Source organism: Monodelphis domestica, chromosome X (genome assembly GCF_027887165.1).
Source record: "Monodelphis domestica isolate mMonDom1 chromosome X, mMonDom1.pri, whole genome shotgun sequence".
In the NCBI taxonomy this organism is placed as follows: domain Eukaryota; kingdom Metazoa; phylum Chordata; class Mammalia; order Didelphimorphia; family Didelphidae; genus Monodelphis; species Monodelphis domestica.
Window position 1 is genome coordinate 16,119,442 of NC_077235.1, and position 27,127 is coordinate 16,146,568.

A 27,127-nucleotide genomic window follows, 5' to 3' on the forward strand; every position below is an offset into this window, starting at 1 on the left:
AGAACACTCTTTTGCTCTCACACCAATCTCGCCATTCCCGAGTCTGTGGTAATATCAAAGGACCATGGCCTTCCCGGTTTTTCTATTGTCAACCTGGAATCAAGAAAACCCAAACTTGGGGCCTAGACGTATCTGGTGTAGCCTGGATTTCCGGACTCCAAAGTTTGTACTTGTTCCCTGATCCCGTGAGAATCCAGAGAGATAGAGACAGACAGATAGAAAGACCGATAGGCAGGCCGACTGGCAGATGGGTAGTGAGATAGGTAGGAGGGCAGATAGATGGATATAGAGATAGCACATAGAGAGACACGTAGTCAAACACAGAAAGAGAGATAGACAGGCAGGCAGACAGACAGATCGAGAGATAAATAGATAGGAACATAGAACAAAAAGACATAGAAACAGAAACAGAATGTGAGATCGAGACATTGAAAGATTAATAGAACTACAGGATGAGGGAAGGTGAAACAAAGGGACAGACAGAGACAGATAGATGGAAGGGCATATAGAGGGAAAATGGAATCGAGAGACAGAGAGAGACACAGAAAGTCAGGCATATCGATAGACATGTAGACAGGGATACACAAATATCTCTCTCTATCTGTCTCTCTGTCTCTCTATGTACCTTTCTATCTCTCTGTCTGTTGATCTGTCTTTCTATCTATCTATCTATCTATCTATCTATCTATCTATCTATCTATCTATCTATCTATCGATGTATCTATCGATCTATCTATGTCTTTGTGTTCCTATTGGTGTAGTTTATGTATCTATCTGCCTGCTTGTTTTTGCATGGATCACACTGTGTGTATGTCATTTGTGTGTTTTAAAGTATTGTAACATCCTGGGGAACTACAACTCCCAATGTGACCTAGTGGTAACATCCCTTTGAGTCCTGGCTTGGGATTGGTCTTGCATTGGACCAATCCTGTGTTGGGGGATGGACTTTGTCTATGGTCCCTCCTTAGCATGGGATTGGTCCATCTCAAAACCAATCCCATGAAAAGGAACTGGGCATCATCTCTTACCTAGCAGGGGATTGGTCAAATTCAAGGCCAATCCTTCTCAGGAAATAAGAGGGAGGGAACCATGTAGTATGCTGGGAGATATAGTCCAGTAGGCCACAACCATTGAATACCCACCTGATCTCTCCATGTAGAAGGAGACATAGACAGGTAGACTGACCCACAGATTATTTGATCTGTTATTCTGTCTATTCGCCTACTGGTTCTTGTGTCTGTCAGCCTGTCTGTGTTTCTTTTGTGGGTTTTCAAGTGTAGTTACAGGCTCGGGAACTACAAGCCCCATTGTGCCCCAGGGATCTGTACCTTTTGAGTCCTGGCTTGGGATTGGTCCGGAATTCGATCAATCCTGTCGTCGGGGAGGGACAATACCCATGGCCCCTCCTTAGCCCAGAATTGGTCCATCTCTTTAGCAATCACGCACAGTAAAGTAGGGAGCATCATTCCTCACCAAGCCTAGGATTAGTGCAATTCAAGACCAATCCCAACCAGGAAAGATGGGGGAGGGACCCCTGGAGCACACTGGGAAATGCAGTTCTTCAGGCGACAACCTAAGAAGAGCAAAACTATATCTTGCTCTATATCCATGTAGACTGAGAGATGCTCAAGAGGACCGACAGACAGGACGACTGACAGACATAAGGCTTGGTTTATCTGTTTCTCTGTCTTACTGCATTCCTGTCTATGTACCTGTCAGTCTGTCTATCTGTCTGTTCATCAGTCCTCTCTAGGTATCTGTTTCTATATAAGTAAATATGTGTGTTTCTGCCTATGTATGCATCTGTTTATCTCTCTCGATCTCCAGTGTCTGTCAATCTGTCTGTCCATTGGTCTGTCCCTCTATGGAATTCATCAATCAGTCGATCTTTCCCATTCTTCTTCTCAGCTGTCCACCCTAGAAAATCAGAACAAGTGGTTGCTGGCAAGCAAAGCATATGATGGTGTCCCTGTGATGTTCAGGTGGCTCAGAAGATGTATTTGGTTCAAGATTGGAGGGGGAGTGGCAGACCTCTACTTTGGCCAGTGAGGTGAGTGGCTGTGGCAGACTGCATGATGCGTCCAAACCCTTTTTCTTTGACTCTTCCATGAGGCGCTGGAAGTCTTGAATAGGAAAGCAAGGAATCAATAGCTCAGAGGCTAAGCTCTGAGCATTACTTCATAGGGATCTTAACCTGTTGTCCTGACATTTCCCAAAAAGGAGCATTTACTAAAGAAGAATGGCATTTGCTCGGGCAGGCTATGAAACAAAGTGAGGCAAAAGGACATAGAGTGTTAGCCGCCATTGAGGTCCCATGCACTCTAGTGAGGATACTGCACAAACTGTGGAGAGTTGAGCTGTTCCTCACCTGCAGCCCCACCTTTCACTGCTTCTACTCACTCTTCTTTACCCTTTGAATCAGATGACCAAGGAGATAGACCCCTTCCTTTATGCTGCAGATGCCAAGAACCAGCCCCATGGCCTGGGGCAAGCCTCCTGCCCAAATCCCTTGTTTCTGTCCTCACTGCTGTCAAATGATAGCTAAACCCCAGCATGGAGGCATGCTGTCCTCCCAAGGAGCAGATTTTGCTGGCAAGCTCTCCCACCTTGGCTCCCTCCTGACCACAGTCAACATGACTTTCACATCAATAAAATGTCCCCTTTTCTTTTGAAGCCATGTTTCAGAGTCTTGCATTCTTACGATGATATAACTCCGAGCTCCAGTGGAGCATCTATGAACCCCACAACAATCATTCCAGGTGCCATTCAACAAAATGATGTCGTCTCCTCAGGGAGAAAACTGACACCTGAGACCAAGGAAGAAATGCAAAATCTTGAAACAGCTGGAGACCAGAAACTAAGTCTGGAGAATTGATCCTTCTCAAACTGTTCTAGCCAGCCTTTTATTGATTTCTTTATTCAGAAATTGTCTTCTTACATTGCTTTTCAGATTTTATTTAGTCAGTTTAGCACATTATTTCTCCTCGGTGACAAGAATCATATTCTTTCAATCCTTCCCCTGCCCTACCCTTCCCATAGTCGAGGGGAATTCCACTGGGTATGACATGTGTCCTTCAGGAGAACCTCTTTTCTAGTTGTTGATGTTTGCACTAGGATGTTCATTTAGAGTCTATATCCCCAGCCTTAACCCCCTGGACCCTTGTAATCTAGCAGTTGTTTTTCTTGGGTGTTTCTACTCCCACAGTTTTCCTTGTGAATGTGGATAGTGTTGTTTCTCATCGATTCTGCCGGGTGATTTAGGATGATTGCATTGACACTAATGAAGAAGTCCATTCCATTCCATTCCATTGTACCACGGTGCATCCATCTCTATGTACAATGTTCTCCTGGTTCTACTTCTCTCACTCTGCATCCATTCCTGGAGGTCTTTCCAGTTCCTGTGGAATTCCACCAGTTTATTATTCCTTTGAGGTCTATACTATTTCAGCACCCAGAGGTACCCCAATTTGTTCAGCCATTCCCCAGTTGAAGGGTATCCCCTCCTTTTCCAATTTTTGGCCACTCCAAAGAGAGCAGCTATCAATATTCTTGGTCAAGCCTTTGTCCTTATTATGGGTATGTGGTAGAAACCCTGCAGTGCTATGGCTGGATCAAAAGGCAGACCATTTTGTAGCACCCTCTGGGCAGAGTTCCAAATTGCCCTCCAGAATGGTTGGATCAATTCACCACTCCAGCAACAATGCCTTCACATCCAGACTTTGCCTCATCCCCTCAAGCATTCATTATATTCCCTTGCTGTCATGTTAGCCAATCTGTGTAGCCTCCATTTTCAAGAGGAGACACATTCTCATTGATACTTTGCATCAGAGTTACACCATTATTGGATAGATTCAAACTTTGAAACACCAGGCAGAGCCACCTATTAGTTGTTCGGGATTGGCAGAGGTACTGCTTACTCAAATGACAAAAAGGGGTCCCAGTACTGATGTTCGTCTAAACCCAATAGCAGGAATGCAAGTTGCAACATTCCATTCACTGTATCGGTCTTGGCCATTAAATTTTTCAAATGTGCTAGGTAAAATGGAGAATCCTCTTCCTAGTGCTGGAATCTTTCAAACTGTGAATTTCTCTATAATTGTTCTTTCAAAAGTAACATCCTTGAACCTGTTAACTTGGAAATAATGCCGAGCTATCAATTAGTCATAAAAACCCAAGTCTTTAACCACAATTTCACCTTTAAAACAATATTGAAATTCAAATTTAAAAGTTTTACACACACACACACACACACATACACGGTAATCTGAAAAAATTAACCCTAACTCTTTGAAAACAAATACCAGCTTGATAAAAATGTGAAATGACTGCATACAAATAAACATGTTAATACCTCGAGGAAAATGCCTCTTATTAGCAATACTCAATATTGCCTGCACTTGATATACACGATTTCACACATTACTCCTACCAAAAGGTGGGAAGAAAATATTAGACTGTAAAGTCAAGAATTTCTGGTCTTCCTTTGGTCTTCTGCTCTATAATCCCCAGTACAGATGACCAGCTCCTGCCCTTGTCTCTAGATTTTCAGAGGAATGAACTGTTGTAATACATCTTGATAGACATTATTTGCTAACGTTTCTATCACCTGCAAGTAGAAGAAATCCATTAGACATACGGTATAGCCCAAACCGCACGGAACATTGAGAGGAAACGGAGAACTCAAGTTCTTCAGCTTCCTTGAGAAGCTCTTTCATACATCAAATTTGATAACTCTTTAGACCCTAAGCCCTGACGTTTAAATTCATGCAGAAACTTTATCTATTATAGTAGCCTTAAAGCAGTTACTCAGATGCAGTAGTGAACACTCTGGCTCTCACACTCCAACTCAAGCTTCCCATTCAACGCTTTCAGCCAAACATACATGCATGTCACCTAGACTCTCCTCGCTCTTCCTTCTACTAGAAATACTATTTCACTCACATACACAGATACCAACAGTCAGTCACACACAAACTTTAGTCAGTTATGGAGCATGTGTTCAGGTTGTCCCGGGCTCCATTTTGGCCGACTTACCTTGGAACCAGATTTGGTTGATATTCCACACTTTTTTACTTATTGTATTCTTTACTCAGAGTCTGGTGCCAGGACTTTTACAGGGTATAAACCCAGGACTCTGGGGATGTTATCCCAGGGATGGCCCCTAGCCTAGATGACATGTGTAAGTGTTAAGGTCCGGGATTTCACCCACCACCAAGGAAGACCCATGGACAACGCAATCAGGCAAAGAAAGGGCCCTTTATTGAACTAATGCGCACTAGTGGGAACTCAGCCAAATGAGTTCTGAGTTCCCTCCTGAAGATTCAGTCTTAAATACTTTTCAGCATGAATAACCCCCCTCCCTTCCTCATTCCAGGCCATTATCTGTTGCATGCTCTTGTTGGAAAGTTTCCGAGTTTTTTTGCACCTGGGACCTTCGTCCTGAAGTTTATCTGTTAGTAGTTGGGACCTTGGACAGGTCCCAAAGATTTATCTGTCTGTGGCTTAGCATTTCCCTTGACTGAATATCTCAAGGCTTGGGCAATTTCCAACTCAGATCTCCTTTACAAGGAGGAAAAGTATTTGGGGATCCTCTCTACCACATGGGGGAAATCTAGGAGCATGGAAAGATGAGTGACATTGCTATAGCTAAAAGGAATTCCCTGACCGAATACAATCAAGCATAAGAAAGGAATGCTAGCAAAAGGCTAGGGTCTAAGAGAGTGGGGTGCTTATAGTGGATACTGAAGAATAGTCCTCGCCAGGTGTGGATCTTCTTGGGAAAGGGTCTCTTGATAAAATTGGGGAGACTATCTAACTACGATTGTCATTCTCCCGAGGGTCCCTCTTCAGTCTGAAACTGCTCACCTCGGATTCCCTCAGGGAGGATTCCCATGGGAACAGGGAAGAAGTACAAACTTTGGGGTCTTCAACCTACAAGCTCCTCCGTAAATCTGGGCTTCACCAGATCCCACTAGGCCACAAGTTTGGGATTTCTAGATTCCATGTTGACACACCTTATTGCCGATGCTGTGAATACATCCACTGCATCAAATCAGGAAACAGTAGAATCTGTATTTGCCAATGGTGGTCTGTTAATGTAGATACAGTATCGTTTTTTTTTTTTTTGCTGGAAGCAGAATTGCTTGCACTTTGACCGTGATGAAAATCATAGCACAGACTTGTAAAATCCCACGTGATTCATTGTCTGTTGTTTATCTGGTTATTTGTTGAACAGCTGTAAAAATTAAAGGACAGCAAGATGTAGAAAGTGTTCTATTGATGGACAGCACCGTGAATCCTATCTTGCAAAGACAGAGTTAAAATTTTAGAACACTCTTTTGCTCTCACACCAATCTCGTCATTCCCGAGTCTGTGGTAATATCAAAGGACCATGGCCTTCCCGGTTTTTCTATTGTCAACCTGGAATCAAGGAACCCCAAACTTGTGGCCTAGACGTATCTGGTGTAGCCTGGATTTCCGGAGGAGCTAATAGATTGGAGACTCCAAAGTTTGTACTTGTTCCCTGATCCCGTGAGAATCCAGAGAGATAGAGACAGACAGATAGAAAGACCGATAGGCAGGCCGACTGGCAGATGGGTAGTGAGATAGGTAGGAGGGCAGATAGATGGATATAGAGATAGCACATAGAGAGACACGTAGTCAAACACAGAAAGAGAGATAGACAGGCAGGCAGACAGACAGATCGAGAGATAAATAGATAGGAACATAGAACAAAAAGACATAGAAACAGAAACAGAATGTGAGATCGAGACATTGAAAGATTAATAGAACTACAGGATGAGGGAAGGTGAAACAAAGGGACAGACAGAGACAGATAGATGGAAGGGCATATAGAGGGAAAATGGAATCGAGAGACAGAGAGAGACACAGAAAGTCAGGCATATCGATAGACAGGTAGACAGGGATACACAAATATCTCTCTCTATCTGTCTCTCTGTCTCTCTATGTACCTTTCTATCTCTCTGTCTGTTGATCTGTCTTTCTATCTATCTATCTATCTATCTATCTATCTATCTATCTATCTATCTATCTATCTATCGATGTATCTATCGATCTATCTATGTCTTTGTGTTCCTATCGGTGTAGTTTATGTATCTTTCTGCCTGCTTGTTTTTGCATGGATCACACTGTGTGTATGTCATTTGTGTGTTTTAAAGTATTGTGACATCCTGGGGAACTACAACTCCCAATGTGACCTAGTGGTAACATCCCTTTGAGTCCTGGCTTGGGATTGGTCTTGCATTGGACCAATCCTGTGTTGGGGGATGGACTTTGTCTATGGTCCCTCCTTAGCATGGGATTGGTCCATCTCAAAACCAATCCCATGAAAAGGAACTGGGCATCATCTCTTACCCAGCAGGGGATTGGTCAAATTCAAGGCCAATCCTTCTCAGGAAATAAGAGGGAGGGAACCTTGTAGTATGCTGGGAGATATAGTCCAGTAGGCCACAACCATTGAATACCCACCTGATCTCTCCATGTAGAAGGAGACATAGACAGGTAGACTGACCCACAGATTATTTGATCTGTTATTCTGTCTATTCGCCTACTGGTTCTTGTGTCTGTCAGCCTGTCTGTGTTTCTTTTGTGGGTTTTCAAGTGTAGTGACAGGCTCGGGAACTACAAGCCCCATTGTGCCCCAGGGATCTGTACCTTTTGAGTCCTGGCTTGGGATTGGTCCGGAATTCGATCAATCCTGTCGTCGGGGAGGGACAATACCCATGGCCCCTCCTTAGCCCAGAATTGGTCCATCTCTTTAGCAATCACGCACAGTAAAGTAGGGAGCATCATTCCTCACCAAGCCTAGGATTAGTGCAATTCAAGACCAATCCCAACCAGGAAAGATGGGGGAGGGACCCCTGGAGCACACTGGGAAATGCAGTTCTTCAGGCGACAACCTAAGAAGAGCAAAACTATATCTTGCTCTATATCCATGTAGACTGAGAGATGGACAAGGGGACCGACAGACAGGACGACTGACAGACATAAGGCTTGGTTTATCTGTTTCTCTGTCTTACTGCATTCCTGTCTATGTACCTGTCAGTCTGTCTATCTGTCTGTTCATCAGTCCTCTCTGGGTATCTGTCTCTATATAAGTAAGTATGTGTGTTTCTGTCTATGTATGCATCTGTTTATCTCTCGATCTCCAGTGTCTGTCAATCTGTCTGTCCATTGGTCTGTCCCTCTATGGAATTCATCAATCAGTCGATCTTTCCCATTCTTCTTCTCAGCTGTCCACCCTAGAAAATCAGAACAAGTGGTTGCTGGCAAGCAAAGCATATGATGGTGTCCCTGTGATGTTCAGGTGGCTCAGAAGATGTATTTGGTTCAAGATTGGAGGGGGAGTGGCAGACCTCTACTTTGGCCAGTGAGGTGAGTGGCTGTGGCAGACTGCATGATGCGTCCAAACCCTTTTTCTTTGACTCTTCCATGAGGCGCTGGAAGTCTTGAATAGGAAAGCAAGGAATCAATAGCTCAGAGGCTAAGCTCTGAGCATTACTTCATAGGGATCTTAACCTGTTGTCCTGACATTTCCCAAAAAGGAGCATTTACTAAAGAAGAATGGCATTTCCTCGGGCAGGCTATGAAACAAAGTGAGGCAAAAGGACATAGAGTGTTAGCCGCCATTGAGGTCCCATGCACTCTAGTGAGGATACTGCACAAACTGTGGAGAGTTGAGCTGTTCCTCACCTGCAGCCCCACCTTTCACTGCTGCTACTCACTCTTCTTTACCCTTTGAATCAGATGACCAAGGAGATAGACCCCTTCCTTTATGCTGCAGATGCCAAGAACCAGCCCCATGGCCTGGGGCAAGCCTCCTGCCCAAATCCCTTGTTTCTGTCCTCACTGTTGTCAAATGATAGCTAAACCCCAGCATGGAGGCATGCTGTGTTGCCTTCCTCCCAAGGAGCAGATTTTGCTCTCAAGCTCTCCCACCTTGGCTGCCTCCTGACCACAGTCAACATGACTTTCACATCAATAAAATGTCCCCTTTTCTTTTGAAGCCATGTTTCAGAGTCTTGCATTCTTACGATGATATAACTCCGAGCTCCAGTGGAGCATCTATGAACCCCACAACAATCATTCCAGGTGCCATTCAACAAAATGATGTCGTCTCCTCAGGGAGAAAACTGTCACCTGAGACCAAGGAAGAAATGCAAAATCTTGAAACAGCTGGAGACCAGAAACTAAGTCTGGAGAATTGATCCTTCTCAAACTGTTCTAGCCAGCCTTTTATTGATTTCTTTATTCAGAAATTGTCTTCTTACATTGCTTTTCAGATTTTATTTAGTCAGTTTAGCACATTATTTCTCCTCGGTGACAAGAATCATATTCTTTCAATCCTTCCCCTGCCCTACCCTTCCCATAGTCGAGGGGAATTCCACTGGGTATGACATGTGTCCTTCAGGAGAACCTCTTTTCTTGTTGTTGATGTTTGCACTAGGATATTCATTTAGAGTCTATATCCCCAGCCTTAACCCCCTGGACCCTTGTAATCTAGCAGTTGTTTTTCTTGGGTGTTTCTACTCCCACAGTTTTCCTTGTGAATGTGGATAGTGTTGTTTTTCATCGATTCTGCCGGGTGATTTAGGATGATTGCATTGACACTAATGAAGAAGTCCATTCCATTCCATTCCATTGTACCACGGTGCATCCATCTCTATGTACAATGTTCTCCTGGTTCTACTTCTCTCACTCTGCATCCATTCCTGGAGGTCTTTCCAGTTCCTGTGGAATTCCACCAGTTTATTATTCCTTTGAGGTCTATACTATTTCAGCACCCACAGGTACCCCAATTTGTTCAGCCATTCCCCAGTTGAAGGGTATCCCCTCCTTTTCCAATTTTTGGCCACTCCAAAGAGAGCAGCTATCAATATTCTTGGTCAAGCCTTTGTCCTTATTATGGGTATGTGGTAGAAACCCTGCAGTGCTATGGCTGGATCAAAAGGCAGACCATCTTGTAGCGCCCTCTGGGCAGAGTTCCAAATTGCCCTCCAGAATGGTTGGATCAATTCACCACTCCAGCAACAATGCCTTCACATCCAGACTTTGCCTCATCCCCTCAAGCATTCATTATATTCCCTTGCTGTCATGTTAGCCAATCTGTGTAGCCTCCATTTTCAAGAGGAGACACATTCTCATTGATACTTTGCATCAGAGTTACACCATTATTGGATAGATTCAAACTTTGAAACACCAGGCAGAGCCACCTATTAGTTGTTCGGGATTGGCAGAGGTACTGCTTACTCAAATGACAAAAAGAGGTCCCAGTACTGATGTTCGTCTAAACCCAATAGCAGGAATGCAAGTTGCAACGTTCCATTCACTGTATCGGTCTTGGCCATTAAATTTTTCAAATGTGCTAGGTAAAATGGAGAATCCTCTTCCTAGTGCTGGAATCTTTCAAACTGTGAATTTCTCTATAATTGTTCTTTCAAAAGTAACATCCTTGAACCTGTTAACTTGGAAATAATGCCGAGCTATCAATTAGTCATAAAAACCCAAGTCTTTAACCACAATTTCACCTTTAAAACAATATTGAAATTCAAATTTAAAAGTTTTACACACACACACACACAAACACACACACACACACACACACACACACACACACACACGGTAATCTGAAAAAATTAACCCTAACTCTTTGAAAACAAATACCAGCTTGATAAAAATGTGAAATGACTGCATACAAATAAACATGTTAATACCTCGAAGAAAATGCCTCTCATTAGCAATACTCAATATTGCCTGCACTTGATATACACGATTTCACACATTACTCCTACCAAAAGGTGGGAAGAAAATATTAGACTGTAAAGTCAAGAATTTCTGGTCTTCCTTTGGTCTTCTGCTCTATAATCCCCAGTACAGATGACCAGCTCCTGCCCTTGTCTCTAGATTTTCAGAGGAATGAACTGTTGTAATACATCTTGATAGACATTATTTGCTAACGTTTCTATCACCTGCAAGTAGAAGAAATCCATTAGACATACGGTATAGCCCAAACCGCACGGAACATTGAGAGGAAACGGAGAACTCAAGTTCTTCAGCTTCCTTGAGAAGCTCTTTCATACATCAAATTTGATAACTCTTTAGACCCTAAGCCCTGACGTTTAAATTCATGCAGAAACTTTCTCTATTATAGTAGCCTTAAAGCAGTTACTCAGACGCAGTAGTGAACACTCTGGCTCTCACACTCCAACTCAAGCTTCCCATTCAACGCTTTCAGCCAAACATACATGCATGTCACCTAGACTCTCCTCGCTCTTCCTTCTACTAGAAATACTATTTCACTCACATACACAGATACCAACAGTCAGTCACACACAAACTTTAGTCAGTTATGGAGCATGTGTTCAGGTTGTCCCGGGCTCCATTTTGGCCGACTTACCTTGGAACCAGATTTGGTTGATAATTCCACACTTTTTTACTTATTGTATTCTTTACTCAGAGTCTGGTGCCACGACTTTTACAGGGTATAAACCCAGGACTCTGGGGATGTTATCCCAGGGATGGCCCCTAGCCTAGATGACAAGTGTAAGTGTTAAGGTCCGGGATTTTACCCACCACCAAGGAAGATCCCTGGACAACGCAATCAGGCAAAGAAAGGGCCCTTTATTGAACTAATGCGCACTACTGGGAACTCAGCCAAAAGAGTTCTGAGTTCCCTCCTGAAGATTCAGTCTTAAATACTTTTCAGCATGAATAACCCCCCTCCCTTCCTCATTCCAGGCCATTATCTGTTGCATGCTCTTGTTGGAAAGTTTCCGAGTTTTTTTGCACCTGGGACCTTCGTCCTGAAGTTTATCTGTTAGTAGTTGGGACCTTGGACAGGTCCCAAAGTTTTATCTGTCTGTGGCTTAGCATTTCCCTTGACTGAATATCTCAAGGCTTGGGCAATTTCCAACTCAGATCTCCTTTACAAGGAGGAAAAGTATTTGGGGATCCTCTCTACCACATGGGGGAAATCTAGGAGCATGGAAAGATGAGTGACATTGCTATAGCTAAAAGGAATTCCCTGACCGAATACAATCAAGCATAAGAAAGGAATGCTAGCAAAAGGCTAGGGTCTAAGAGAGTGGGGTGCTTATAGTGGATACTGAAGAATAGTCCTCGCCAGGTGTGGATCTTCTTGGGAAAGGGTCTCTTGATAAAATTGGGGAGACTATCTAACTACGATTGTCATTCTCCCGAGGGTCCCTCGTCAGTCTGAAACTGCTCACCTCGGATTCCCTCAGGGAGGATTCCCATGGGAACAGGGAAGAAGTACAAACTTTGGGGTCTTCAACCTACAAGCTCCTCCGTAAATCTGGGCTTCACCAGATCCCACTAGGCCACAAGTTTGGGATTTCTAGATTCCATGTTGACACACCTTATTGCCGATGCTGTGAATACATCCACTGCATCAAATCAGGAAACAGTAGAATCTGTATTTGCCAATGGTGGTCTGTTAATGTAGATACAGTATCGTTTTTTTTTTTGCTGGAAGCAGAATTGCTTGCACTTTGACCGTGATGAAAATCATAGCCCAGACTTGTAAAATCCCATGTGATTCATTGTCTGTTGGTTATCTGGTTATTTGCTGAACAGCTGTAAAAATTAAAGGACAGCAAGATGTAGAAAGTGTTCTATTGATGGACAGCACCGTGAATCCTATCTTGCAAAGACAGAGTTAAAATTTTAGAACACACTTTTGCTCTCACACCAATCTCGTCATTCCCGAGTCTGTGGTAATATCAAAGGACCATGGCCTTCCCGGTTTTTCTATTGTCAACCTGGAATCAAGAAAACCCAAACTTGGGGCCTAGACGTATCTGGTGTAGCCTGGATTTCCGGAGGAGCTAATAGATTGGAGACTCCAAAGTTTGTACTTGTTCCCTGATCCCGTGAGAATCCAGAGAGATAGAGACAGACAGATAGAAAGACCGATAGGCAGGCCGACTGGCAGATGGGTAGTGAGATAGGTAGGAGGGCAGATAGATGGATATAGAGATAGCACATAGAGAGACACGTAGTCAAACACAGAAAGAGAGATAGACAGGCAGGCAGACAGACAGATCGAGAGATAAATAGATAGGAACATAGAACAAAAAGACATAGAAACAGAAACAGAATGTGAGATCGAGACATTGAAAGATTAATAGAACTACAGGATGAGGGAAGGTGAAAGAAAGGGACAGACAGAGACAGATAGATGGAAGGGCATATAGAGGGAAAATGGAATCGAGAGACAGAGAGAGACACAGAAAATCAGGCATATCGATAGACATGTAGACAGGGATACACAAATATCTCTCTCTATCTGTCTCTCTGTCTCTCTATGTACCTTTCTATCTCTCTGTCTGTTGATCTGTCTTTCTATCTATCTATCTATCTATCTATCTATCTATCTATCTATCTATCTATCGATGTAACTATCGATCTATCTATGTCTTTGTGTTCCTATTGGTGTAGTTTATGTATCTATCTGCCTGCTTGTTTTTGCATGGATCACACTGTGTGTATGTCATTTGTGTGTTTTAAAGTATTGTAACATCCTGGGGAACTACAACTCCCAATGTGACCTAGTGGTAACATCCCTTTGAGTCCTGGCTTGGGATTGGTCTTGCATTGGACCAATCCTGTGTTGGGGGATGGACTTTGTCTATGGTCCCTCCTTAGCATGGGATTGGTCCATCTCAAAACCAATCCCATAAAAGGGAACTGGGCATCATCTCTTACCCAGCAGGGGATTGGTCAAATTCAAGGCCAATCCTTCTCAGGAAATAAGAGGGAGGGAACCTTGTAGTATGCTGGGAGATATAGTCCAGTAGGCCACAACCATTGAATACCCACCTGATCTCTCAATGTAGAAGGAGACATAGACAGCTAGACTGACCCACAGATTATTTGATCTGTTATTCTGTCTATTCGCCTACTGGTTCTTGTGTCTGTCAGCCTGTCTGTGTTTCTTTTGTGGGTTTTCAAGTGTAGTGACAGCCTCGGGAACTACAAGCCCCATTGTGCCCAAGGGATCTATACCTTTTGAGTCCTGGCTTGGGATTGGTCCGGAATTCGATCAATCCTGTCGTCGGGGAGGGACAATACCCATGGCCCCTCCTTAGCCCAGAATTGGTCCATCTCTTTAGCAATCACGCACAGTAAAGTAGGGAGCATCATTCCTCACCAAGCCTAGGATTAGTGCAATTCAAGACCAATCCCAACCAGGAAAGATGGGGGAGGGACCCCTGGAGCACACTGGGAAATGCAGTTCTTCAGGCGACAACCTAAGAAGAGCAAAACTATATCTTGCTCTATATCCATGTAGACTGAGAGATGGACAAGGGGACCGACAGACAGGACGACTGACAGACATAAGGCTTTGTTTATCTGTTTCTCTGTCTTACTGCATTCCTGTCTATGTACCTGTCAGTCTGTCTATCTGTCTGTTCATCAGTCCTCTCTGGGTATCTGTCTCTATATAAGTAAGTATGTGTGTTTCTGTCTATGTATGCATCTGTTTATCTCTCGATCTCCAGTGTCTGTCAATCTGTCTGTCCATTGGTCTGTCCCTCTATGGAATTCATCAATCAGTCGATCTTTCCCATTCTTCTTCTCAGCTGTCCACCCTAGAAAATCAGAACAAGTGGTTGCTGGCAAGCAAAGCATATGATGGTGTCCCTGTGATGTTCAGGTGGCTCAGAAGATGTATTTGGTTCAAGATTGGAGGGGGAGTGGCAGACCTCTACTTTGGCCAGTGAGGTGAGTGGCTGTGGCAGACTGCATGATGCATCCAAACCCTTTTTCTTTGACTCTTCCATGAGGAGCTGGAAGTCTTGAATAGGAAAGCAAGGAATCAATAGCTCAGAGGCTAAGCTCTGAGCATTACTTCATAGGGATCTTAACCTGTTGTCCTGACATTTCCCAAAAAGGAGCATTTACTAAAGAAGAATGGCATTTGCTCGGGCAGGCTATGAAACAAAGTGAGGCAAAAGGACATAGAGTGTTAGCCGCCATTGAGGTTCCATGCACTCTAGTGAGGATACTGCACAAACTGTGGAGAGTTGAGCTGTTCCTCACCTGCAGCCCCACCTTTCACTGCTTCTACTCACTCCTCTTTACCCTTTGAATCAGATGACCAAGGAGATAGACCCCTTCCTTTATGCTGCAGATGCCAAGAACCAGCCCCATGGCCTGGGGCAAGCCTCCTGCCCAAATCCCTTGTTTCTGTCCTCACTGCTGTCAAATGATAGCTAAACCCCAGCATGGAGGCATGCTGTGTTGCCTTCCTCCCAAGGAGCAGATTTTGCTCCCAAGCTCTCCCACCTTGGCTGCCTCCTGACCACAGTCAACATGACTTTCACATCAATAAAATGTCCCCTTTTCTTTTGAAGCCATGTTTCAGAGTCTTGCATTCTTTCGATGATATAACTCCGAGCTCCAGTGGAGCATCTATGAACCCCACAACAATCATTCCAGGTGCCATTCAACAAAATGATGTCGTCTCCTCAGGGAGAAAACTGACACCTGAGACCAAGGAAGAAATGCAAAATCTTGAAACAGCTGGAGACCAGAAACTAAGTCTGGAGAATTGATCCTTCTCAAACTGTTGTAGCCAGCCTTTTATTGATTTCTTTATTCAGAAATTGTCTTCTTACATTGCTTTTCAGATTTTATTTAGTCAGTTTAGCACATTATTTCTCCTCGGTGACAAGAATCATATTCTTTCAATCCTTCCCCTGCCCTACCCTTCCCGTAGTCGAGGGGAATTCCACTGGGTATGACATGTGTCCTTCAGGAGAACCTCTTTTCTTGTTGTTGATGTTTGCACTAGGATGTTCATTTGAGTCTATATCCCCAGCCTTAACCCCCTGGACCCTTGTAATCTAGCAGTTGTTTTTCTTGGGTGTTTCTACTCCCACAGTTTTCCTTGTGAATGTGGATAGTGTTCTTTCTCATCGATACTGCTGGGTGATTTAGGATGATTGCATTGACACTAATGAAGAAGTCCATTCCATTCCATTCCATTGTACCACAGTGCATCCATCTCTATGTACAATGTTCTCCTGGTTCTACTTCTCTCACTCTGCATCCATTCCTGGAGGTCTTTCCAGTTCCTGTGGAATTCCACCAGTTTATTATTCCTTTGAGGTCTATACTATTTCAGCACCCAGAGGTACCCCAATTTGTTCAGCCATTCCCCAGTTGAAGGGTATCCCCTCCTTTTCCAATTTTTGGCCACTCCAAAGAGAGCAGCTATCAATATTCTTGGTGAAGCCTTTGTCCTTATTATGGGTATGTGGTAGAAACCCTGCAGTGCTATGGCTGGATCAAAAGGCAGACCATCTTGTAGAGCCCTCTGGGCAGAGTTCCAAATTGCCCTCCAGAATGGTTGGATCAATTCACCACTCCAGCAACAATGCCTTCACATCCAGACTTTGCCTCATCCCCTCAAGCATTCATTATATTCCCTTGCTGTCATGTTAGCCAATCTGTGTAGCCTCCATTTTCAAGAGGAGACACATTCTCATTGATACTTTGCATCAGAGTTACACCATTATTGGATAGATTCAAACTTTGAAACACCAGGCAGAGCCACCTATTAGTTGTTCGGGATTGGCAGAGGTACTGCTTACTCAAATGACAAAAAGGGGTCCCAGTACTGATGTTCGTCTAAACCCAATAGCAGGAATGCAAGTTGCAACGTTCCATTCACTGTATCGGTCTTGGCCATTAAATTTTTCAAATGTGCTAGGTAAAATGGAGAATCCTCTTCCTAGTGCTGGAATCTTTCAAACTGTGAATTTCTCTATAATTGTTCTTTCAAAAGTAACATCCTTGAACCTGTTAACTTGGAAATAATGCCGAGCTATCAATTAGTCATAAAAACCCAAGTCTTTAACCACAATTTCACCTTTAAAACAATATTGAAATTCAAATTTAAAAGTTTTACACACACACACACACACACACACACACACACACACACATACACACACACGGTAATCTGAAAAAATTAACCCTAACTCTTTGAAAACAAATACCAGCTTGATAAAAATGTGAAATGACTGCATACAAATAAACATGTTAATATCTCGAGGAAAATGCCTCTCATTAGCAATACTCAATATTGCCTGCACTTGATATACACGATTTCACACATTACTCCTACCAAAAGGTGGGAAGAAAATATTAGACTGTAAAGTCAAGAATTTCTGGTCTTCCTTTGGTCTCCTGCTCTATAATCCCCAGTACAGATGACCAGCTCCTGCCCTTGTCTCTAGATTTTCAGAGGAATGAACTGTTGTAATACATCTTGATAGACATTATTTGCTAACGTTTCTATCACCTGCAAGTAGAAGAAATCCATTAGACATACGGTATAGCCCAAACCGCACGGAACATTGAGAGGAAATGGAGAACTCAAGTTCTTCAGCTTCCTTGAGAAGCTCTTTCATACATCATATTTGATAACTCTTTAGACCCTAAGCCCTGACGTTTAAATTCATGCAGAAACTTTCTCTATTATAGTAGCCTTAAAGCAGTTACTCAGACGCAGTAGTGAACACTCTGGCTCTCACACTCCAACTCAAGCTTCCCATTCAACGCTTTCAGCCAAACATACATGCATGTCACCTAGACTCTCCTCGCTCTTCCTTCTACTAGAAATACTATTTCACTCACATACACAGATACCAACAGTCAGTCACACACAAACTTTAGTCAGTTATGGAGCATGTGTTCAGGTTGTCCCGGGCTCCATTTTGACCGACTTACCTTGGAACCAGATTTGGTTGATATTCCACACTTTTTTACTTATTGTATTCTTTACTCAGAGTCTGGTGCCACGACTTTTACAGGGTATTAAACCCAGGACTCTTGGGATGTTATCCCAGGGATGGCCCCTAGCCTAGATGACAAGTATAAGTGTTAAGGTCTGGGATTTTACCCACCACCAAGGAAGACCCATGGACAACGCAATCAGGCAAAGAAAGGGCCGTTTATTGAACTAATGCGCACTACTGGGAACTCAGCCAAAAGAGTTCTGAGTTCCCTCCTGAAGATTCAGTCTTAAATACTTTTCAGCATGAATAACCCCCCTCCCTTCCTCATTCCAGGCCATTATCTGTTGCATGCTCTTGTTGGAAAGTTTCCGAGTTTTTTTGCACCTGGGACCTTCGTCCTGAAGTTTATCTGTTAGTAGTTGGGACCTTGGACAGGTCCCAAAGATTTATCTGTCTGTGGCTTAGCATTTCCCTTGACTGAATATCTCAAGGCTTGGGCAATTTCCAACTCAGATCTCCTTTACAAGGAGGAAAAGTATTTGGGGATCCTCTCTACCACATGGGGGAAATCTAGGAGCATGGAAAGATGAGTGACATTGCTATAGCTAAAAGGAATTCCCTGACCGAATACAATCAAGCATAAGAAAGGAATGCTAGCAAAAGGCTAGGGTCTAAGAGAGTGGGGTGCTTATAGTGGATACTGAAGAATAGTCCTCGCCAGGTGTGGATCTTCTTGGGAAAGGGTCTCTTGATAAAATTGGGGAGACTATCTAACTACGATTGTCATTCTCCCGAGGGTCCCTCGTCAGTCTGAAACTGCTCACCTCGGATTCCCTCAGGAAGGATTCCCATGGGAACAGGGAAGAAGTACAAACTTTGGGGTCTTCAACCTACAAGCTCCTCCGTAAATCTGGGCTTCACCAGATCCCACTAGGCCACAAGTTTGGGATTTCTAGATTCCATGTTGACACACCTTATTGCCGATGCTGTGAATACATCCACTGCATCAAATCAGGAAACAGTAGAATCTGTATTTGCCAATGGTGGTCTGTTAATGTAGATACAGTATCGTTTTTTTTTTTTTTGCTGGAAGCAGAATTGCTTGCACTTTGACCGTGATGAAAATCATAGCCCAGACTTGTAAAATCCCATGTGATTCATTGTCTGTTGGTTATCTGGTTATTTGCTGAACAGCTGTAAAAATTAAAGGACAGCAAGATGTAGAAAGTGTTCTATTGATGGACAGCACCGTGAATCCTATCTTGCAAAGACAGAGTTAAAATTTTAGAACACTCTTTTGCTCTCACACCAATCTCGCCATTCCCGAGTCTGTGGTAATATCAAAGGACCATGGCCTTCCCGGTTTTTCTATTGTCAACCTGGAATCAAGAAAACCCAAACTTGGGGCCTAGACGTATCTGGTGTAGCCTGGATTTCCGGAGGAGCTAATAGATTGGAGACTCCAAAGTTTGTACTTGTTCCCTGATCCCGTGAGAATCCAGAGAGATAGAGACAGACAGATAGAAAGACCGATAGGCAGGCCGACTGGCAGATGGGTAGTGAGATAGGTAGGAGGGCAGATAGATGGATATAGAGATAGCACATAGAGAGACACGTAGTCAAACACAGAAAGAGAGATAGACAGGCAGGCAGACAGACAGATCGAGAGATAAATAGATAGGAACATAGAACAAAAAGACATAGAAACAGAAACAGAATGTGAGATCGAGACATTGAAAGATTAATAGAACTACAGGATGAGGGAAGGTGAAAGAAAGGGACAGACAGAGACAGATAGATGGAAGGGCATATAGAGGGAAAATGGAATCGAGAGACAGAGAGAGACACAGAAAGTCAGGCATATCGATAGACATGTAGACAGGGATACACAAATATCTCTCTCTATCTGTCTCTCTGTCTCTCTATGTACCTTTCTATCTCTCTGTCTGTTGATCTGTCTTTCTATCTATCTATCTATCTATCTATCTATCTATCTATCTATCTATCTATCTATCTATCTATCTATCGATGTATCTATCGATCTATCTATGTCTTTGTGTTCCTATTGGTGTAGTTTATGTATCTATCTGCCTGCTTGTTTTTGCATGGATCACACTGTGTGTATGTCATTTGTGTGTTTTAAAGTATTGTAACATCCTGGGGAACTACAACTCCCAATGTGACCTAGTGGTAACATCCCTTTGAGTCCTGGCTTGGGATTGGTCTTGCATTGGACCAATCCTGTGTTGGGGGATGGACTTTGTCTATGGTCCCTCCTTAGCATGGGATTGGTCCATCTCAAAACCAATCCCATGAAAAGGAACTGGGCATCATCTCTTACCTAGCAGGGGATTGGTCAAATTCAAGGCCAATCCTTCTCAGGAAATAAGAGGGAGGGAAACTTGTAGTATGCTGGGAGATATAGTCCAGTAGGCCACAACCATTGAATACCCACCTGATCTCTCCATGTAGAAGGAGACATAGACAGGTAGACTGACCCACAGATTATTTGATCTGTTATTCTGTCTATTCGCCTACTGGTTCTTGTGTCTGTCAGCCTGTCTGTGTTTCTTTTGTGGGTTTTCAAGTGTAGTGACAGGCTCGGGAACTACAAGCCCCATTGTGCCCCAGGGATCTGTACCTTTTGAGTCCTGGCTTGGGATTGGTCCGGAATTCGATCAATCCTGTCGTCGGGGAGGGACAATACCCATGGCTCCTCCTTAGCCCAGAATTGGTCCATCTCTTTAGCAATCACGCACAGTAAAGTAGGGAGCATCATTCCTCACCAAGCCTAGGATTAGTGCAATTCAAGACCAATCCCAACCAGGAAAGATGGGGGAGGGACCCCTGGAGCACACTGGGAAATGCAGTTCTTCAGGCGACAACCTAAGAAGAGCAAAACTATATCTTGCTCTATATCCATGTAGACTGAGAGATGCTCAAGAGGACCGACAGACAGGACGACTGACAGACATAAGGCTTGGTTTATCTGTTTCTCTGTCTTACTGCATTCCTGTCTATGTACCTGTCAGTCTGTCTATCTGTCTGTTCATCAGTCCTCTCTGGGTATCTGTTTCTATATAAGTAAATATGTGTGTTTCTGCCTATGTATGCATCTGTTTATCTCTCTCGATCTCCAGTGTCTGTCAATCTGTCTGTCCATTGGTCTGTCCCTCTATGGAATTCATCAATCAGTCGATCTTTCCCATTCTTCTTCTCAGCTGTCCACCCTAGAAAATCAGAACAAGTGGTTGCTGGCAAGCAAAGCATATGATGGTGTCCCTGTGATGTTCAGGTGGCTCAGAAGATGTATTTGGTTCAAGATTGGAGGGGGAGTGGCAGACCTCTACTTTGGCCAGTGAGGTGAGTGGCTGTGGCAGACTGCATGATGCGTCCAAACCCTTTTTCTTTGACTCTTCCATGAGGCGCTGGAAGTCTTGAATAGGAAAGCAAGGAATCAATAGCTCAGAGGCTAAGCTCTGAGCATTACTTCATAGGGATCTTAACCTGTTGTCCTGACATTTCCCAAAAAGGAGCATTTACTAAAGAAGAATGGCATTTGCTCGGGCAGGCTATGAAACAAAGTGAGGCAAAAGGACATAGAGTGTTAGCCGCCATTGAGGTTCCATGCACTCTAGTGAGGATACTGCACAAACTGTGGAGAGTTGAGCTGTTCCTCACCTGCAGCCCCACCTTTCACTGCTTCTACTCACTCCTCTTTACCCTTTGAATCAGATGACCAAGGAGATAGACCCCTTCCTTTATGCTGCAGATGCCAAGAACCAGCCCCATGGCCTGGGGCAAGCCTCCTGCCCAAATCCCTTGTTTCTGTCCTCACTGTTGTCAAATGATAGCTAAACCCCAGCATGGAGGCATGCTGTGTTGCCTTCCTCCCAAGGAGCAGATTTTGCTCTCAAGCTCTCCCACCTTGGCTGCCTCCTGACCACAGTCAACATGACTTTCACATCAATAAAATGTCCCCTTTTCTTTTGAAGCCATGTTTCAGAGTCTTGCATTCTTACGATGATATAACTCCGAGCTCCAGTGGAGCATCTATGAACCCCACAACAATCATTCCAGGTGCCATTCAACAAAATGATGTTGTCTCCTCAGGGAGAAAACTGACACCTGAGACCAAGGAAGAAATGCAAAATCTTGAAACAGCTGGAGACCAGAAACTAAGTCTGGAGAATTGATCCTTCTCAAACTGTTCTAGCCAGCCTTTTATTGATTTCTTTATTCAGAAATTGTCTTCTTACATTGCTTTTCAGATTTTATTTAGTCAGTTTAGCACATTATTTCTCCTCGGTGACAAGAATCATATTCTTTCAATCCTTCCCCTGCCCTACCCTTCCCATAGTCGAGGGGAATTCCACTGGGTATGACATGTGTCCTTCAGGAGAACCTCTTTTCTTGTTGTTGATGTTTGCACTAGGATGTTCATTTAGAGTCTATATCCCCAGCCTTAACCCCCTGGACCCTTGTAATCTAGCAGTTGTTTTTCTTGGGTGTTTCTACTCCCACAGTTTTCCTTGTGAATGTGGATAGTGTTGTTTTTCATCGATTCTGCCGGGTGATTTAGGATGATTGCATTGACACTAATGAAGAAGTCCATTCCATTCCATTCCATTGTACCACAGTGCATCCATCTCTATGTACAATGTTCTCCTGGTTCTACTTCTCTCACTCTGCATCCATTCCTGGAGGTCTTTCCAGTTCCTGTGGAATTCCACCAGTTTATTATTCCTTTGAGGTCTATACTATTTCAGCACCCACAGGTACCCCAATTTGTTCAGCCATTCCCCAGTTGAAGGGTATCCCCTCCTTTTCCAATTTTTGGCCACTCCAAAGAGAGCAGCTATCAATATTCTTGGTCAAGCCTTTGTCCTTATTATGGGTATGTGGTAGAAACCCTGCAGTGCTATGGCTGGATCAAAAGGCAGACCATCTTGTAGCGCCCTCTGGGCAGAGTTCCAAATTGCCCTCCAGAATGGTTGGATCAATTCACCACTCCAGCAACAATGCCTTCACATCCAGACTTTGCCTCATCCCCTCAAGCATTCATTATATTCCCTTGCTGTCATGTTAGCCAATCTGTGTAGCCTCCATTTTCAAGAGGAGACACATTCTCATTGATACTTTGCATCAGAGTTACACCATTATTGGATAGATTCAAACTTTGAAACACCAGGCAGAGCCACCTATTAGTTGTTCGGGATTGGCAGAGGTACTGCTTACTCAAATGACAAAAAGAGGTCCCAGTACTGATGTTCGTCTAAACCCAATAGCAGGAATGCAAGTTGCAACGTTCCATTCACTGTATCGGTCTTGGCCATTAAATTTTTCAAATGTGCTAGGTAAAATGGAGAATCCTCTTCCTAGTGCTGGAATCTTTCAAACTGTGAATTTCTCTATAATTGTTCTTTCAAAAGTAACATCCTTGAACCTGTTAACTTGGAAATAATGCCGAGCTATCAATTAGTCATAAAAACCCAAGTCTTTAACCACAATTTCACCTTTAAAACAATATTGAAATTCAAATTTAAAAGTTTTACACACACACACACACACACACACACACACACACACACACACACACACACACGGTAATCTGAAAAAATTAACCCTAACTCTTTGAAAACAAATACCAGCTTGATAAAAATGTGAAATGACTGCATACAAATAAACATGTTAATATCTCGAGGAAAATGCCTCTCATTAGCAATACTCAATATTGCCTGCACTTGATATACACGATTTCACACATTACTCCTACCAAAAGGTGGGAAGAAAATATTAGACTGTAAAGTCAAGAATTTCTGGTCTTCCTTTGGTCTCCTGCTCTATAATCCCCAGTACAGATGACCAGCTCCTGCCCTTGTCTCTAGATTTTCAGAGGAATGAACTGTTGTAATACATCTTGATAGACATTATTTGCTAACGTTTCTATCACCTGCAAGTAGAAGAAATCCATTAGACATACGGTATAGCCCAAACCGCACGGAACATTGAGAGGAAATGGAGAACTCAAGTTCTTCAGCTTCCTTGAGAAGCTCTTTCATACATCATATTTGATAACTCTTTAGACCCTAAGCCCTGACGTTTAAATTCATGCAGAAACTTTCTCTATTATAGTAGCCTTAAAGCAGTTACTCAGACGCAGTAGTGAACACTCTGGCTCTCACACTCCAACTCAAGCTTCCCATTCAACGCTTTCAGCCAAACATACATGCATGTCACCTAGACTCTCCTCGCTCTTCCTTCTACTAGAAATACTATTTCACTCACATACACAGATACCAACAGTCAGTCACACACAAACTTTAGTCAGTTATGGAGCATGTGTTCAGGTTGTCCCGGGCTCCATTTTGACCGACTTACCTTGGAACCAGATTTGGTTGATATTCCACACTTTTTTACTTATTGTATTCTTTACTCAGAGTCTGGTGCCACGACTTTTACAGGGTATTAAACCCAGGACTCTTGGGATGTTATCCCAGGGATGGCCCCTAGCCTAGATGACAAGTATAAGTGTTAAGGTCTGGGATTTTACCCACCACCAAGGAAGACCCATGGACAACGCAATCAGGCAAAGAAAGGGCCGTTTATTGAACTAATGCGCACTACTGGGAACTCAGCCAAAAGAGTTCTGAGTTCCCTCCTGAAGATTCAGTCTTAAATACTTTTCAGCATGAATAACCCCCCTCCCTTCCTCATTCCAGGCCATTATCTGTTGCATGCTCTTGTTGGAAAGTTTCCGAGTTTTTTTGCACCTGGGACCTTCGTCCTGAAGTTTATCTGTTAGTAGTTGGGACCTTGGACAGGTCCCAAAGATTTATCTGTCTGTGGCTTAGCATTTCCCTTGACTGAATATCTCAAGGCTTGGGCAATTTCCAACTCAGATCTCCTTTACAAGGAGGAAAAGTATTTGGGGATCCTCTCTACCACATGGGGGAAATCTAGGAGCATGGAAAGATGAGTGACATTGCTATAGCTAAAAGGAATTCCCTGACCGAATACAATCAAGCATAAGAAAGGAATGCTAGCAAAAGGCTAGGGTCTAAGAGAGTGGGGTGCTTATAGTGGATACTGAAGAATAGTCCTCGCCAGGTGTGGATCTTCTTGGGAAAGGGTCTCTTGATAAAATTGGGGAGACTATCTAACTACGATTGTCATTCTCCCGAGGGTCCCTCGTCAGTCTGAAACTGCTCACCTCGGATTCCCTCAGGAAGGATTCCCATGGGAACAGGGAAGAAGTACAAACTTTGGGGTCTTCAACCTACAAGCTCCTCCGTAAATCTGGGCTTCACCAGATCCCACTAGGCCACAAGTTTGGGATTTCTAGATTCCATGTTGACACACCTTATTGCCGATGCTGTGAATACATCCACTGCATCAAATCAGGAAACAGTAGAATCTGTATTTGCCAATGGTGGTCTGTTAATGTAGATACAGTATCGTTTTTTTTTTTTGCTGGAAGCAGAATTGCTTGCACTTTGACCGTGATGAAAATCATAGCCCAGACTTGTAAAATCCCATGTGATTCATTGTCTGTTGGTTATCTGGTTATTTGCTGAACAGCTGTAAAAATTAAAGGACAGCAAGATGTAGAAAGTGTTCTATTGATGGACAGCACCGTGAATCCTATCTTGCAAAGACAGAGTTAAAATTTTAGAACACTCTTTTGCTCTCACACCAATCTCGCCATTCCCGAGTCTGTGGTAATATCAAAGGACCATGGCCTTCCCGGTTTTTCTATTGTCAACCTGGAATCAAGAAAACCCAAACTTGGGGCCTAGACGTATCTGGTGTAGCCTGGATTTCCGGACTCCAAAGTTTGTACTTGTTCCCTGATCCCGTGAGAATCCAGAGAGATAGAGACAGACAGATAGAAAGACCGATAGGCAGGCCGACTGGCAGATGGGTAGTGAGATAGGTAGGAGGGCAGATAGATGGATATAGAGATAGCACATAGAGAGACACGTAGTCAAACACAGAAAGAGAGATAGACAGGCAGGCAGACAGACAGATCGAGAGATAAATAGATAGGAACATAGAACAAAAAGACATAGAAACAGAAACAGAATGTGAGATCGAGACATTGAAAGATTAATAGAACTACAGGATGAGGGAAGGTGAAACAAAGGGACAGACAGAGACAGATAGATGGAAGGGCATATAGAGGGAAAATGGAATCGAGAGACAGAGAGAGACACAGAAAGTCAGGCATATCGATAGACATGTAGACAGGGATACACAAATATCTCTCTCTATCTGTCTCTCTGTCTCTCTATGTACCTTTCTATCTCTCTGTCTGTTGATCTGTCTTTCTATCTATCTATCTATCTATCTATCTATCTATCTATCTATCTATCTATCTATCTATCTATCGATGTATCTATCGATCTATCTATGTCTTTGTGTTCCTATTGGTGTAGTTTATGTATCTATCTGCCTGCTTGTTTTTGCATGGATCACACTGTGTGTATGTCATTTGTGTGTTTTAAAGTATTGTAACATCCTGGGGAACTACAACTCCCAATGTGACCTAGTGGTAACATCCCTTTGAGTCCTGGCTTGGGATTGGTCTTGCATTGGACCAATCCTGTGTTGGGGGATGGACTTTGTCTATGGTCCCTCCTTAGCATGGGATTGGTCCATCTCAAAACCAATCCCATGAAAAGGAACTGGGCATCATCTCTTACCTAGCAGGGGATTGGTCAAATTCAAGGCCAATCCTTCTCAGGAAATAAGAGGGAGGGAACCATGTAGTATGCTGGGAGATATAGTCCAGTAGGCCACAACCATTGAATACCCACCTGATCTCTCCATGTAGAAGGAGACATAGACAGGTAGACTGACCCACAGATTATTTGATCTGTTATTCTGTCTATTCGCCTACTGGTTCTTGTGTCTGTCAGCCTGTCTGTGTTTCTTTTGTGGGTTTTCAAGTGTAGTTACAGGCTCGGGAACTACAAGCCCCATTGTGCCCCAGGGATCTGTACCTTTTGAGTCCTGGCTTGGGATTGGTCCGGAATTCGATCAATCCTGTCGTCGGGGAGGGACAATACCCATGGCCCCTCCTTAGCCCAGAATTGGTCCATCTCTTTAGCAATCACGCACAGTAAAGTAGGGAGCATCATTCCTCACCAAGCCTAGGATTAGTGCAATTCAAGACCAATCCCAACCAGGAAAGATGGGGGAGGGACCCCTGGAGCACACTGGGAAATGCAGTTCTTCAGGCGACAACCTAAGAAGAGCAAAACTATATCTTGCTCTATATCCATGTAGACTGAGAGATGCTCAAGAGGACCGACAGACAGGACGACTGACAGACA

At 43.5% G+C, this 27,127-nt stretch overlaps 1 long non-coding RNA gene across 1 annotated transcript in view; it reads left to right on the forward strand.

The window, feature by feature from the left end:
* The window catches only part of LOC103103347 (uncharacterized), a 308,316-nt gene that overhangs the window by 7,577 nt on the left and 273,612 nt on the right, over positions 1-27,127 (forward strand). Inside the window, exons 2-4 of the long non-coding RNA XR_008914376.1 lie at positions 1,909-8,394; positions 14,625-14,766; positions 21,011-21,152. This is a non-coding gene — a long non-coding RNA (uncharacterized LOC103103347). The remainder of the gene's footprint in view (positions 1-1,908; positions 8,395-14,624; positions 14,767-21,010; positions 21,153-27,127) is intronic.